The sequence below is a fragment of the Hemicordylus capensis genome, chromosome 2 (assembly GCF_027244095.1).
Source record: "Hemicordylus capensis ecotype Gifberg chromosome 2, rHemCap1.1.pri, whole genome shotgun sequence".
In the NCBI taxonomy this organism is placed as follows: domain Eukaryota; kingdom Metazoa; phylum Chordata; class Lepidosauria; order Squamata; family Cordylidae; genus Hemicordylus; species Hemicordylus capensis.
In genome coordinates, this window is record NC_069658.1 from 191525202 (window position 1) to 191539465 (window position 14264).

Here is a 14264-nt window from a genome sequence, read left to right on the forward strand (position 1 = left end):
CCTCCTTTACCTCCCCATCTTCTTCTTGGGAGAGGGAGAGCAAAGAGCAAGCTGTGGCTCAGATGGTGGACCTCCTTTCTTCCAGAGATATTTGTTTTTCCCCTTGTTCAATTATAGCTACACTCCTGCCACCAAATGAAAGCTGTTCCTCAGGACATCTCGACAACTGTAGTAGCCCTAGATCGCCACTTTCAAAGGAAATAATCAGGATGCGTCTCCATTTCTGGATGAGCCTTTCCTGTGATCATCTTTCCATTTTCTCCATCAGTACTGTCTATATTGTGATGCACTCGAGATTTTTTAGGAAGGTTCTAATGCCAGTTGCCTGACATGGATCTTGGACTAGATCAAAGAACCATATGGTTCAACTTTCTATGGAAAGGTCTGACCTTCCAGAAGGGTTACATAAGTATTTATGGACTAACATAAAAAGGACAGAACATGACATAAAATCCCATACAATTAGAAGCAGTTTATTATATGTTTGGGACAAATATAAGAACAGGATAAGTCCAGAATTATCACTCTTGGCATCTATCATAAACATTTCTTTTCAAGGAAAGAAAAACTCTAGAAATTTTGCCTACTGGAGAGAGAAGGCATACAATCTGCAATCTGCAAAATTTAACAACAGGAAAAACAAAAATGAAATCTATCCAGACTCTTGCTTCAGAGTGGTCTAATGAGCCCTCGTGGTTTCAATATCTACAAATTAGCACTATAGCGCACAAAGAAATACAGAGATAAGGTGGCAAACTTAGAGACTTAACAGAATTTGAAGTATTAATTACCAAAAATATCAATCATTTACTGGGATTGATATATAAGTTGCTATTGAAATACGATTCAGGAACAGAACAGATAAAAGACGGTATGATCAAGTGGATGCAAAATTTAAATAGAACAAATGATATGCAACAATGGGAATACCAATGGAAGGTGAACATTAAATTTACAGCAAATAGCATTTTAAGGAAAAATTGGTACAAATGTACTTAGATTGTATATTACTCCTACGATGATTGCAAAGATGGATAGTAATTACTCTGAAGATTGTTGGAAGTGTAAGAGCCATGCAGGGACATTTTATCATATGTGGTTGGCATGTAGCAAAGCGCAACAATTCTGGAAAAAAATCACCGTAAGATGCAATAAATTTTAAACATAAATTTTCCTTACTCCCCAGTGGCCTTTTTGTTAAACATGACTAAATCCTATATTCCTACTAAGTATTCGGAGCTGTCTTTGTATATGATTACTGCAGCCAGGATCTTATACGTGGCTAAATGAAGACAACAAATAATCCCAATGGTAGATGAGTGGTTATTAAAATTATGGGAATATGCCTCTATGGCTAAGGTTACTGCTTACTTACGGAACACTTCAAATGAAACATTTGTTTCTACTTGGAGCCTTTCATAATTTACAATTTAGCACAGGATATACATCCCCATCCAAAATTTGGTTTTTCTTTCTAGAATATATGGCTATTTTATTTTATTTTTTTTTAAAAAGTCTCTCTTTTCCCCCTAATAATTCTTGGCAAGGGTGGATTTATGTGGGTGGGTGTCTTTTTTTTTTTTGGAAGGGTTGCTGGACCTCCCGATTGATGTATGCAATTATGAGATGTCTAAGAACTGCTAATTATAAAATTACTTTTATTTTCTTTCTTTTCCTTTTTTATTGTTTACTGTTTCATGTTTATTTCTGTTATTTTGTTGAAAAACAATAAAATGATTTTTTTTTTAAAAAAAGAGGTTTTTTTTAGAAGGCTCTAACATGACTGGTGGTGTTGTTCTAACATCACATATGGGTTGCACAGTGTTTCTGGTTGGATTACCCAATCCAGCAATAGGTTGGATTGCTCTGATCCTGAAGGTCTTCAACTAAGCTTTCATTGGCTGAACTGCTATGATCCTAAAGAGGGACAGGCAAAAGGGAAAAGGAAGAGGAGTAGAAGAAGCAGGTGGCTAGAAAAAGAGGAACTGGGGATATGAAAAAGCAGAAACTTAAGGGGAAATGAGGGATTCCAGAAAGAATGGTTAGGAGAGGGAATGATAGCAAAGAATGAAGGGAAAGGGAAAGATTAAAGGGAGAAGTCTGAAAGAGGAAGGGAAAGGGAGTAGAGAGGATAGCTGCATGTTGGGTTTGTAAGCATGAAGATTGCTGCACTCCAAATGCTGATGTGAAATAACCAGTCAAATCTTTGGCTTTCAGTCCCTAGTAAGGTTAAATGTATACCTTTCACTAGGAAAAGGTGGAAACTTTTCATAATCCCTGCATCTTCATTCCTCACTGTCTCAAATGGATCAAATGATGCTCCCCCATAGGGCAGACAACCATTCATCATATTTATGGATTGCTCATATTCCAGGAGCTCTTTCCATTAATAAGCAGAAAGCCTATTCCGGATAAAATTGCTCATATTTTTCTGTGCAGGGAGAATGGTGTGTCCTCTCAAATGCTAGTCAATTTTACTATCAGTTTAAATGGGAGGAAAAGGGGCTTCTGGAGGCAGAAAAGAGCAATAAGAAATTTGCTTTTTTGAAAGAAAAAAAGTAGTACTAATACATCATTTTGTAAATATAATGCATAATGGGAATATTGTAGAAAATATGATGCAAGGCATATCTGTGTAATCATATTCTGTGGCCAGCCCTTTCAGGTTGCCAGATAGCAAGGCTGTGCACACAAGCAGCCATAACTGGGCTTGCACAGCCCTACCCGGGGAGGGTTGCTCATGTAGAGCATCAGGATCAGTCCCAGCGCTCTTCACTGGGGTAGCCCAGGTTTTGTACCTGGGCTTATAGTGAAGCAGAAGAGCAGGAGCACCCCCTTCTGCCACACTCCCTATTTGTGTGAATGGGGAGTGGGGTAGCCAGGGTGAGCCAGGTGGCAAGAGCACCCGGCAGTGGGGAAATCTGGCACTCTGGTGTGGTGCATTGTAGGATGCTGGAGGACTTCCTCCTCCAGCTCCTGGCTCTGCTGCTCACTGCGGCGCTGTTGGTGTGCCACATGAGTGGCAGAGCTTACGGGGAAGAGAGATCATGTGCAGGGAGGCACCTGCCTCTCCAGGAACCCTCCCCAGCACAGTCATGTGAATGATGTTGACATCTCTCTAGCCCTATTCATATGTTATGTTCAACACTCATACAATCTGTGAACTGTCTACATCAGTATAGATCTGAATGAAGGTACATGTGATGTTGAACAGGGGTGGACAAACAGGTTCGAATATGAACCGGTTCTATATCGAACCACTTTGGTTCGAAGGTACGGGTTGAGCTAAACCACCTCGGTTCAGCTCGATCCCAGACCGACCCCCCCCCAGTTCAGGGTTTCATCAAACTTACCCCATCAGGGGGCCTTCTCCAAGGTGGCAGGGAGGTTCGTGGAGGTTCCTTCTCTCCCCACTGGCCTTCTTTCCCCCCCAAATTGCTTGTTTCTGGTGTCTTTGTCCCTTTCCAGGCCTATTCCCCAGGGTGACAGCCTTTTTGGAGGCTGCCGCGCCTGCGCAGTGTGACCCTGTGTGGCCTGGACCCTGTAGAGATATCTGAAGGTAGGTACAACATAATGTATGAATAGGACTTCCAAATCTGTCACATCCTAGTTTGACCAAGAAATGGAGCCTGGATAGCAACTCAGTGGAGTCCTCTGAGCCTGACACTGAGAACAAGGCCATAGCTCAATGACAGAGCACCTGCGTTGCATGCAGAAGGTCTAAGGTTCAACCTCTGGCATCTCCAGATAGGGCTGGAAAAGATTGCTGCCTTGGAGAGCTGCTGCCAGTCAGTGTAGACAATACTGAGCTACATCAGTGGTCTGACTCAGTATAAGGCAGTCTCTTGTTGGCCTACTTTCCAGTAGGCTTATGAGATCCCCCAGCAGTGTGTGTGTGTGTCCCCTTATCAACTTCTCAATGCCTGGACCAATATGAACCAAATTGGTTCATATTGGGTACAGTGGTAGAGACACATAGGGACCCCTCAATGGTGTAGATTGTGATGATGTCATCCACCCCAATTCAAGATGGCAGATGCATACACGTTTGAGGCACGTGGGCTAAAATGAACCGCTTAACTGATTTGAACCAAATTTGCTACAGCTGTAGGGACACATAGGGATGCCTCGATGGCATCATTTGTGATGGTGTCATCCACCCTGATTTAAGATGGTGGACACATGCATGTTTGAGGTGCAAGTGGGCTAATTTGTGGACTGTCTAAATGATTTGAATCAAATTTGGTACAGTAGTAGTGAGTGACACACCTTAATGGTGTAGTTTGTAATGTTGTCACCCACCTCGATTCAAGATGACGGATACGTGAACGTTTGAAGCTCAAGAGGGCTAACGTGTGGACCCCCTAACCGATTTGAACCAAATTTGCTACAGGTGTAGTGAATGACACACAGGAACACCTCAATGGCATGGTTTGTGATGATGCCATCCACCCCAATTCAAGATGGCAGACACATGAACATTTGAGGTGCAATTAGGCTAACTTGTGAACAGCCTAACCAATTTGAACCAAATTTGCTACACGTGTAGGGACACAGGAACAACTGAAGGGCATAGTTTGTAATGATGTCATCCAATCTGATTCAAGATGGCAGACATGTGAACATTTGAGGTGCAAGTGGGAATCAATTTGGACCAAATTTGGTCCAGTTGCAGGGACACATAGAGACACCTCAAACACATAGTTTGTGATGATGTCATCCACTGCAGTTAAAGATGGCAGATGCATTAACATCTGAGGTGCAAGTGGGCCTCCAACCTGTGAACTGCCTAACCAATTTGGACCAAATTTAGTTGTGGGGATAGTGAAAAGGAAAGGCAGATTAGTTCTTATGAGAACAACTTGTGTTCCTATGCAGAAGCTGTTGGGAAGGAGATGCACCCATTTATCTGCACAAGGATGAGTAGTGGCTTGGCATAAAGCCCCTAAATGAACACATAGATACCCAGAGAAAGTCCCTGGAATTGTGTGAATCTTTGGACATGCCTACCCTACAAATTTAAACCAATTTCAAACATGTATAGCAGCCATGGCTCCTTAGCTTTGGGAATTGTAGTTCTTCAAAGGGGTTAAGGGTCTCCAACAAAGGGTCTCTTATTGCTCCTACAGTTCCAAGGATTCTTTGAAGGGAACTCAAAACTTTATCACCATTAAAGCAGATCAGCATTTGTAGTATAATAAGCCTGGCAACCTAGTTCCTCACTAGGTCTCACTTCAGGAGTATTTGAAAAACAGCCTTGCCCACAACCCCTGCATCACCTTCCCTAGAGCGGAGCCGAACTGCCTGATGGCAATAAAGAGCATGCAGGAAAAAAGCAAGTTCATTGCGGAGAGGTCAGAGTTGCAGGAGGCCAAGGATGCGGCTATACCTTATGTAGCTAGCAGTAGGATGTAGGCTTTCTCTATCAAGTTTGTATTTCCTAAATAAATCTCTTTACTTCGAACTACAACATCTCCAGATCTTCTTAATTAACTGTACTCCTGTGCACAATCTACTGCTGTTGGGGTAGATAAGTAATCTAGCCCTTTCCGCTCCAACAAAACCAACCAATTTCACGTGATATATTTATAAATTACTTCCAGGGCCACCTGCCCCTCATTTAATCAAGACTAACAGACCCAAGCAGTGGTCCCTCTAATTTTTTTTTCATCTCTGTGTGGAATGAGTTTTGTTTTGGGTGGCAGTACCAAGGCAGTGTGCGCGCACTTGCATTCAGAATGGGGCCTTCCTGATTCAACCTGAGTGGGATCTAAAATGAACTGAGTGGACATCCAAAAACTTGTGAGCGCACGCATGTGTGAATGCCTTAGAGGGAACAGTGGCCCCAAGCATTTTGCTGCTTGAAGCAAAGGACAATAATATGACACTCCCATCTGTGGACAAGTTCTTAGCATTTTCAGACAATGTTGGCAATATATGCATAGACTATGCTACCTCAACATATGGTGAGAGAGGCAAGGGAGGGGAAATGAACATGTCCCCAGGGGATGAGAAAAAGTAGTCACAGCAGTGGCAGGGAGGCACCATGCCCATGGTGTTGGGAGGCCAATTCTTGCCAGCCCCTGCCTCACCTTGCCTTGGTTTCTGCTGCTACATCAAAATAAATAGTTACTCCAGGGAAATCATCCCGTTAAAACATACATTTTCTAAACAATAAAAAACAGAGAAACTACTAAAATGTGTGTGTGTGTGTGTGTGTGTGTGTGTGTGTGTATAACATGCACATTTGCCTTACAATATAGAAAACAATTAATAATCAGCTCAATCTGATTGCAGGCAAACATATCCAAAACAATGAAGGAACAGACTCCAAATTACCAGGAAAAACAGCCTCCGGGCTGGGAATCCCCATAGTAAAATCATGGTTTCCACCTCCAGAACACTCATAATGACAGCAACTATGTGCAGATACAGTCATAAAACAGTGGCATATAATCTATATTATTTTTCAACCCATTTGCCAGGGATCAGATTGATGTGGTTAGCGGTTTTCTATATTGTACGGTTATTAGGCGGTATTTGCATTATAGATCAAAGGATGTAGGTTCCTTCTTCCTTCCTTCCTTCCCTCCCTTCTTGTTGTTGCTATTTTTCTTTTAAAGCATGTGAAGCACAGTACCTAAGGAATATAATGATGCAGCCTTATATATGAAGAGCTGCTAGATTTAATGTTTTCATGAATGCTGGAAATCACATACAGAACTATCAAGGAAGGAAAGACTATTAAAAGTGTGCAAATCATGAAGTCAGTGAAATTAACGGGTCTTATAAACTAGGAACTGTAAACCCAATTCAGTTTTTTATACAGGATAGTGCATGTGATGATAATTTTTTACGGTGGACCTGACTGTTGTAACTGTGGCTTTTATGATTATGTTCAATGTATTATGTATAAGATACAGATTGTGATAATATTTTAATTTTTTTGGAGGGGGAGAGAGAGAGAAGAATGAAGACAATTGGTGGTGCTGAACTGTTATCAAAGAATTTCCACATCTGTGGCCCAAGTAGGACAGTTAGCCAGGCTATTAACTCCTTAGGAACATAGGAAGCTGCTTTATACCGAATCAGACCATGGGGCCATCTAGCTTCCTATTAACTACTCCAAGGATTCAGGCTGAATGCTTTCTCAGCCCTATCTGGAGATGCCAGGGATTGAATCTGGAACCTCCTGCATACAAAGCAGATGCTCTACCACTGAGCTATAGCGCCATGCCCTAAGGGGCCTATCTTACAGCAGATAGCACTCATGGGTGGTCACCCATCCAAATGCAAACCAGGACAGACCTTGTTTGCTGTTGCAAGACCTGTTTGCCTCCTGCTTGCCTGCTTGGCATCCCCCCTCTATTTTCTTCCATCCTCACTAGAGGAAGTTGGATACATTTTATTTGCAACCAAGTGGTCATTATAGGGTTTTGGTGTTTGTTTGCTTGTTTTAAATCAGGGCAACCACAGCCCTATCCTTCATGTGGGGAAATTGATGGTTTGCCTAGAGCCGAATGGGAGACTGAGAGCAGGATCCGGTATTTAGAAATTAAAAGGGGTATTTGGGATGTAGGGGGTGGATGGCTGACATCACATTGGCAACATGTATTTATTTAAACACATTTGTATCTTTCTAGAATGGCAAAGGTGGCTCACAACTTCCACAAAAATAGTAATAATAATAATAATAAAATGACACGTAATAATAACACAATTGTGCATTAAAATGTGAAAAGAACAGCAAACAGGAATCCTAAGAGAGAGGGGCAAATATGAACTCAGAAGCATATTACAGATACTTGAAGGACACATCGGAACATATAAAGGTTGTTCTCACAACCAGTCCAACCTGAGTAGGCCAGGACTAGGCCAGATAGGGCTGGTCGTCTGCATCCCCTGGGTCACTTCCAATCCCCCTGCTCCTCCCCTGGGTAGCCAGGCTAATAGTAATCCACTACCCAGATTAAAGTGAGGTAGGAGGGCAAGCGCATGCTCGATGGTCATGTGGAGCTCTATGCTGCCAGCAGCTGCTCCCAGTCTGATGGCAGCTATCTTTGTCATAGATCTGAGGAGTTGCCAGGCAGCATAGAGCTTTCCCAATACACTGTGATGCATTGTGGGATACTTCTCAGACCCAGCTTCTTCCCCACCCCAATCGCTGCTGGGCTCACTGCCGCACTACTTGTGTGCCCTGATCAGGCTCTGGCCATGTGGGAATGGGGAAGTAGGTTTCTACCTTTCCTCCAACCCACCCACCCACTGCCACCACTTGGTCATGAGAATGACCTCATAGGGTTTTAACTGGTGCTCAATGGCCTGGCCAGCCAGATCTCTCACAAAAAGCAGTTCCACACTCTTGGTGCTATTTTAAAGAAGTTCCTGTCCATCCAATCACACTTCCTATCAATGGTGGAATATGGAGCAGGGCTTTCTCTGGTGTGTCAGATACTTGGAGGCTGTCCTTCAGATATCCAGGTCCCAAATCGTTTAAGGCTTGAAAGGGTGCTTTGAATAGGGCCTGGAAATAAACTGTGAGCCTGTGAAGTGGATACAATATAGAATCGTAGAATTGGAAGGGACCTTGAAGGTCTTCTAGGCCAGCCCCCGGCACAGAATAGGGAGCTGCTACAGCCATTGACAGGTGGCCAAACAGCCTCTACTTGAAAACCTAAGAGTGTGATGGGATCAACAAAACAAACAACTGTCAGCAGTCTTGCTGCTGCAATTGGCACCAAGACGTTTCCAGACTTTCTTCAAAGGACACCCTTCCAGGAGTAGTAGTCCAGTCTGGAAGTAAATTAGAGCGCTCACAGCTCTATGGCTTCCTGATGAGATTGCTTGCATATTCTATAGACAATACTGAGCTAGATAGATGGATTATACTAGATGGACCTAGTATGAGGCAACTTCCTATGTTGTATAAGGCAACTTCCTATATAACCCCTGCTAACTTGGCAAAGAGGCACCTTTTAACGTGGTGATTCTCTTTATTTAGCAGGGGGAGAGTAACTGGCCCTATCCACCCCCAGCACAGTACCTCCAGTGACTGTTGTTGGTGTCTATCTTAAGTTTCTTTTTAGATTGTGAGCCCTTTGGGGACAGGGATCCATCTTATTTTTCTGTGTAAACTGCCCTGAGCCATTTTTGGAAGGGCGGTATAGAAATCAAATAAATACATAAATAAATAATATGTTCCTAAGACAATTGTTGTTAACACTATTGTTCTATCTTTTTAAAAATAGGCATGGTTTCAAGTCCTTTGGACTGGTTCAGTGTTCTTGCCCAGAGACAACAGAAACAGGAGGGGTAAAAGGGGAAGGGTCAGTCAGACCAATTCTGTTTGCAACTGGGTGGTGAGTGTGCAAGGAGCACATCTGGAAGTGTTGTCAGACACACACCTGGTTGTGGCAGATTGCACCACAATGTTACCCGACGTGCAGAACATTTTCTGGATACTCCTGCAGAATTGGCCATTAGAATCAGTATTCAGGATAGAATAAACCACCACCTGGAAAGATTCAGTTCATACTGGGAGAAAGATGAGAGCAGAATTTAAAGCTCCCACCCCAAACAGTAAGGAAAAGGCTACCCTCCTTTTTCTCCTTCAAACCACACTTTACATATAGATTCTTTATGGAAAACACACTCTGCCCGCCCTGTGAATGGCTTATGAAGGATGTGCTTTCATCTTGCAAATGCCAGTTCCATTTATCCTCATGTGCCTAAACTTTATGGCTTTGGGAGAAGGGATGGGATTGATTGATTGCAATCTTGAAGCTTTCTTCTCCCCCAGTTCCACCCCCCCCCCCCCCAAACATACCACCTACTGCATCTTCTGAAGCAGCACACTACTGAGCAACAGAACTGAAAGGCAGAGTGTCATCTTCAGAGGCCATCTAGTCACATCATCCATGTTTCTGCAGAAGTATCTCTATTTTTAATGGGGGGTTGATCCTGGCTTCTAAATCCTTGCTCAGCCACAAACCCTTAAATTTCCTTGTTGCTTCTGATCAAGTGATTCCATAGACCAGGGTTTCTTAACCTTGGGCCCCCAGATGTTGTTGGACTACAACTCCCAGAATCCTCAGCTGCAATGGGTTTTGCTTGGGGATTCCGGGAGTTGTAGTCCAACAACATCTGGGGGCCCAAGGTTAAGAAACCCTGCCATAGACCCATCCTACATCTTTGCTCCCACAATGACACAAGGAAGCCCTCAGCCTGATGTATTTTATTGTGATTGGAGAGCATGATCTCATGGAAGGATTTGGAGAATGTTCTATGCATGGTATACGACTGGCTGGTTTTTTTGGTTTAGCATCAGCCCAGGTGCAGTAGCTGGAGAAGGACGGACAAGGCGGTCAGTGGAAAAGCAGGGTAGGCATGCTGGTTCTGTGTGATTCTAAACCCCATGCTCACTGCTACCGAACTCACAGAGCCTCTGTGGCTCCTAAGAATTGCACCAACCTTGTTGTGACACTGCATCCACTGAGAATAATTGGAATAGTGTTGCAACAGTGGTGACACAATTTGGGGGGAGCCATGGAGCCTCTACAAGCGCAGCAGCAGCAGCAGCAGAAGCAAGGATGTCATTTAGAATCACATGGCGCACCCTGTTCTCCCATCAGCAATGCACTGCGTGGTATGTCAGCCAGTTTCTCTAGCTTTTAATGTAATTTGATTTTATTGATGGAAACGGATTCATTTTCTAGTTATTTTGTTGCTTTATTTGCTGTAAACTTTGTGATTTTAATGGCACTATTGCTTTGAAATGCTCTTAGCTGTCTTGAGTGCCTTGAATAGCAAGGCAGAATCGAACTGCTTACGTAAACATGTACATAGCTAGCTTGAGATTGGCGACACCTCTTACATATTAGGGTCCTAGCCCCAGGATCTGATGGTCTGTTGCATACAATGAAGTCTGCATTCTGGTTACGCTCACTGGCCCACATGATGACCGTAATGCTGCACGCTGGGGCTGCTACAAACTTTGAAGCAAACCCTGACACTGTTCAGACACGGAGGATGTGGAAGCAGTGCTTCTGCAGGTTTTGCCGTTAGCAACAATGGAGAAACCGATGCTGCTTCGGCATCTGCTGCTTCTGAACAGTGTTAGGGCTTGCTTAGAAGTCCGCAGCATCGCCAGGGCACAGTGTTACAGCTCCGTAACACTGCATTGTGTGGGCCACCTTTTATTTTCCCCTTGTGCTCTCAGCTGGTAAGTCATTTAGGGCCCCTTTAGTAGCCACTTGTGGCTGAATGCATCATCCCGTGGTCTCACATCATGGCTTAATCATGCAACAGTGAATTTGAAATAATCGAACTACACTTTAGTGCATCAACGTGCATTGCATGGTTATTTCTTTGCTTGCCAGCAGGTGGTGAAATTTTTGTGTGGTAAGCAGTGGCGTATGGAGGGTAGCCGCAGCCCCTGTCCAACCTGTCACCGGTGGCCCCCACCACCCTCAACCTGCCCCTGCATCTGATATCAGATGCAGGAGACATGGCCCTGCTAGCAAACTGAGCCACGTGCTCCGTTTGGAAGGAAATTCCAGCCCACGCTGCCTTTAGTGTGGCCGGGATGGCTTCTCCCTGCTTGCAAAAGTCAAGAGAGGTGTTCCTGGCCAGGCTGGGAGCCCAGCGCTGGCTGAAACCTCTTAAAAATGGCTGTGCAGCTTCATTTTTAAGAGGGTTCAGCCAGCGCTGTGTTCCCAGACTGGCCAGGAACGCCTCTGCCTGCTTTTGCAAACAGGGAGAAGCTATCCAGGCAGTACTGAGCCATTTTGGAAGGGCAGTATACACATCAAAATAAAATAAAATAAAATAAAATAAAATAAAATAATAATAATAATAATAATAATAATAATAATAATAATTTCCTTCCAAATGGGGGGCACAGCCCCGTTTGCTAGCATAGCCACGCCCCCTGTGTCTGATGTCAGACATAGGGGCATGGCTGGGGTGCGAGGCGTGGCCACTGATAGCGGCGGCCCAGGTTCTTTGAACCCCCTGCACAATGGTGGCTACACCCCTGTATGCATCAAAACTGGTAAATGCTCTCTGACTCACTGGGATGGGCCATATGCACATGCACGTGTGTGTGTGTGTGTGTGTGTGTGTGTGTGTGTGTGTCTGGCACTGGAATATTTGAGGAATTTCCCCTTTTTGTCATTGCCTTTTCTTGGAAAAACAAATTAAATATGCATGTAAACTGCTCTGCGCTTTAGAGATGGAGCAGGATATAAATTGAATAAAGTAAACAAAACACAAACAAGTCCCATAGCATGTAAAAAGAGGGAAAATGCTGGTGGATAATGTACTATCGGAACTGGCCCTAAATTTAGCTTCCAGATCTTCCTCCCAGCCTTTGGATTCTGTGGCACAGAGGCAATGCTAGCTTTCCGAAGATGAACGCATCCCTCTCTTTTTAATTCAACAGGGAGAAGCTCGAGATAGAAACGGATGAGCTGTGGGCTGACAGGTTAAATATATGTTTATCAAAACCCCAACCAAGCAGACGCCCGCATGGGAAGCCCCTGAACATCTGCCTGGGAAAGAAGGCAGCAATTGCTGAGGTAAACACTGCAGACAGAATGATAGATGGGAAAGCCGTCGGGCAGCAGAGCTGAGCCAATGCAGATGGGGAGGGAGGGGGTGCGTGTGAGGGGGAGCGTGGTGAGGAAAATAGGTGCACAGACAATATACTGCACCCCAAAAGAGGGCAACGGATGAGGTTGCTGGGTGGGCCGCAGTTTGACCCTCAGGGAAATTAAAGATGTAAATCCTACAAGATCTATAATTCAACACAATCCACCCACGGTCTACCAGGCAGGCGCGTGCACTGCATGGAGATTTGACAGTGTTTTTTCTTGTGAAGATTGTCTTCCACTTGCTGTGAGTTCCAAGGCGTTCCGGCAGGCCTGCGCAACTTCTGCCACAGCAAACTGAATGCAGCCCACCAGCCAGATGTAGTTGTGGCTTGACAGGTTCTTGACAACCACCCCCGCCCCCACCCCTGTTTTTGCTGCCCTGGGTTTACTAAGCCCCCAATGAATATCCAAACATGGCTGGAGGACTATGCTCAGCTTAGAGGATACAAACTGTCTGAGGAGAGGTGAAAGTGCAGTTTCAAAACCACAATTTATGGCCGGGGGTGGGAGTGTTTAATCCATCTTTTGTGTGAGAGGTTGATCAAAGCAAGGGAGATTGTAGGTACTCCATCACTCTGAGGCAGCTCCAAGATACGTGATTTTCACCAGAAGGTCATGGAGTGCCAAGGTCTGATAATGCTTTCACTTGTATCGCCAGTGAGTAAGCAGAAGCCACTGAGTCCAGTCATCTCCTCAAAGGGCAGCACGATCTCTCTGCCAATAGTTCCAACCCTTACACAATCTAGACCAGGGATTCTCAACATTGGGTCCCCAGATGTTATTGGACTTCAGCTCCCATAATCCCTAGCCCCAGTGGCCTTTGGTTGAGGATTATGGGAGGTGAAGTCCAATAACATCTGGGGACCCAATGCTGAGAATCCCTGATCTAGACCACAGTGGGTGCCAAAAGAATGAAGACCTCTGAAAGCGATGCATAGGCCACAGTTTCCTAAACATCTGTTAACTGAGGCATGCTTCTTTTCTTGTGTTGAAACAATGTACCCACAGGAGAAATGTGGCAAAAATAATCCAGGTCCCATCAATCATGGGAGCTGCCATTTTATTTTATCCAGAATCCTTCCATCCCGAAAGCATCCTATCATCATGTTACTTACACTACATTACACAGATTCTGGGACAGTGGGGTGGGGGGTTGACAATCCCTAGGGGGAGTGCTGAGGTGCCTGGTGAGTTCCGATCCACACTCCCTCCATTTGAATTTTGGGTGTGACTATCCTAGACTATGAAGCTATTCACATGACCAGGAGTTGGGGGGGCGGGGGGGAGGATTGGACCTACCTTCCCCACAGATGATCCATGATCAGTGGAATGTGTAGATTGCACTCCCACGTGATCTACACTGCTCCAAGCAGCACAGATCTCCAGAGATCAGGACAATGCATCCCGGCTTCCAGTTAGAGTGCTGGACTAGGACTGGGGAGACCCGAGTTCAAATCCCCATTCAGCCATGAGACTTGCTGGGTGACTCTGGGCCAGTCACTTCTCTCTCAGCCTAACCTACTTCACAGGGTTGTTGTGAAAGAGAAACTCAGGTATGTAGTACACCGCTCTGGGCTCCTTGGAGGAAGAGCGGGATATAAATGTAATAAT

The 14264-nt window shown here is 44.6% G+C and overlaps 1 long non-coding RNA gene across 1 annotated transcript in view; it reads left to right on the plus strand.

Moving 5' to 3' along the window:
- The window catches only part of LOC128342508 (uncharacterized), a 72661-nt gene that overhangs the window by 51369 nt on the left and 7028 nt on the right, over window positions 1-14264 (plus strand). The window contains exon 2 of the long non-coding RNA XR_008315033.1: window positions 12443-12578. This is a non-coding gene — a long non-coding RNA (uncharacterized LOC128342508). The remainder of the gene's footprint in view (window positions 1-12442; window positions 12579-14264) is intronic.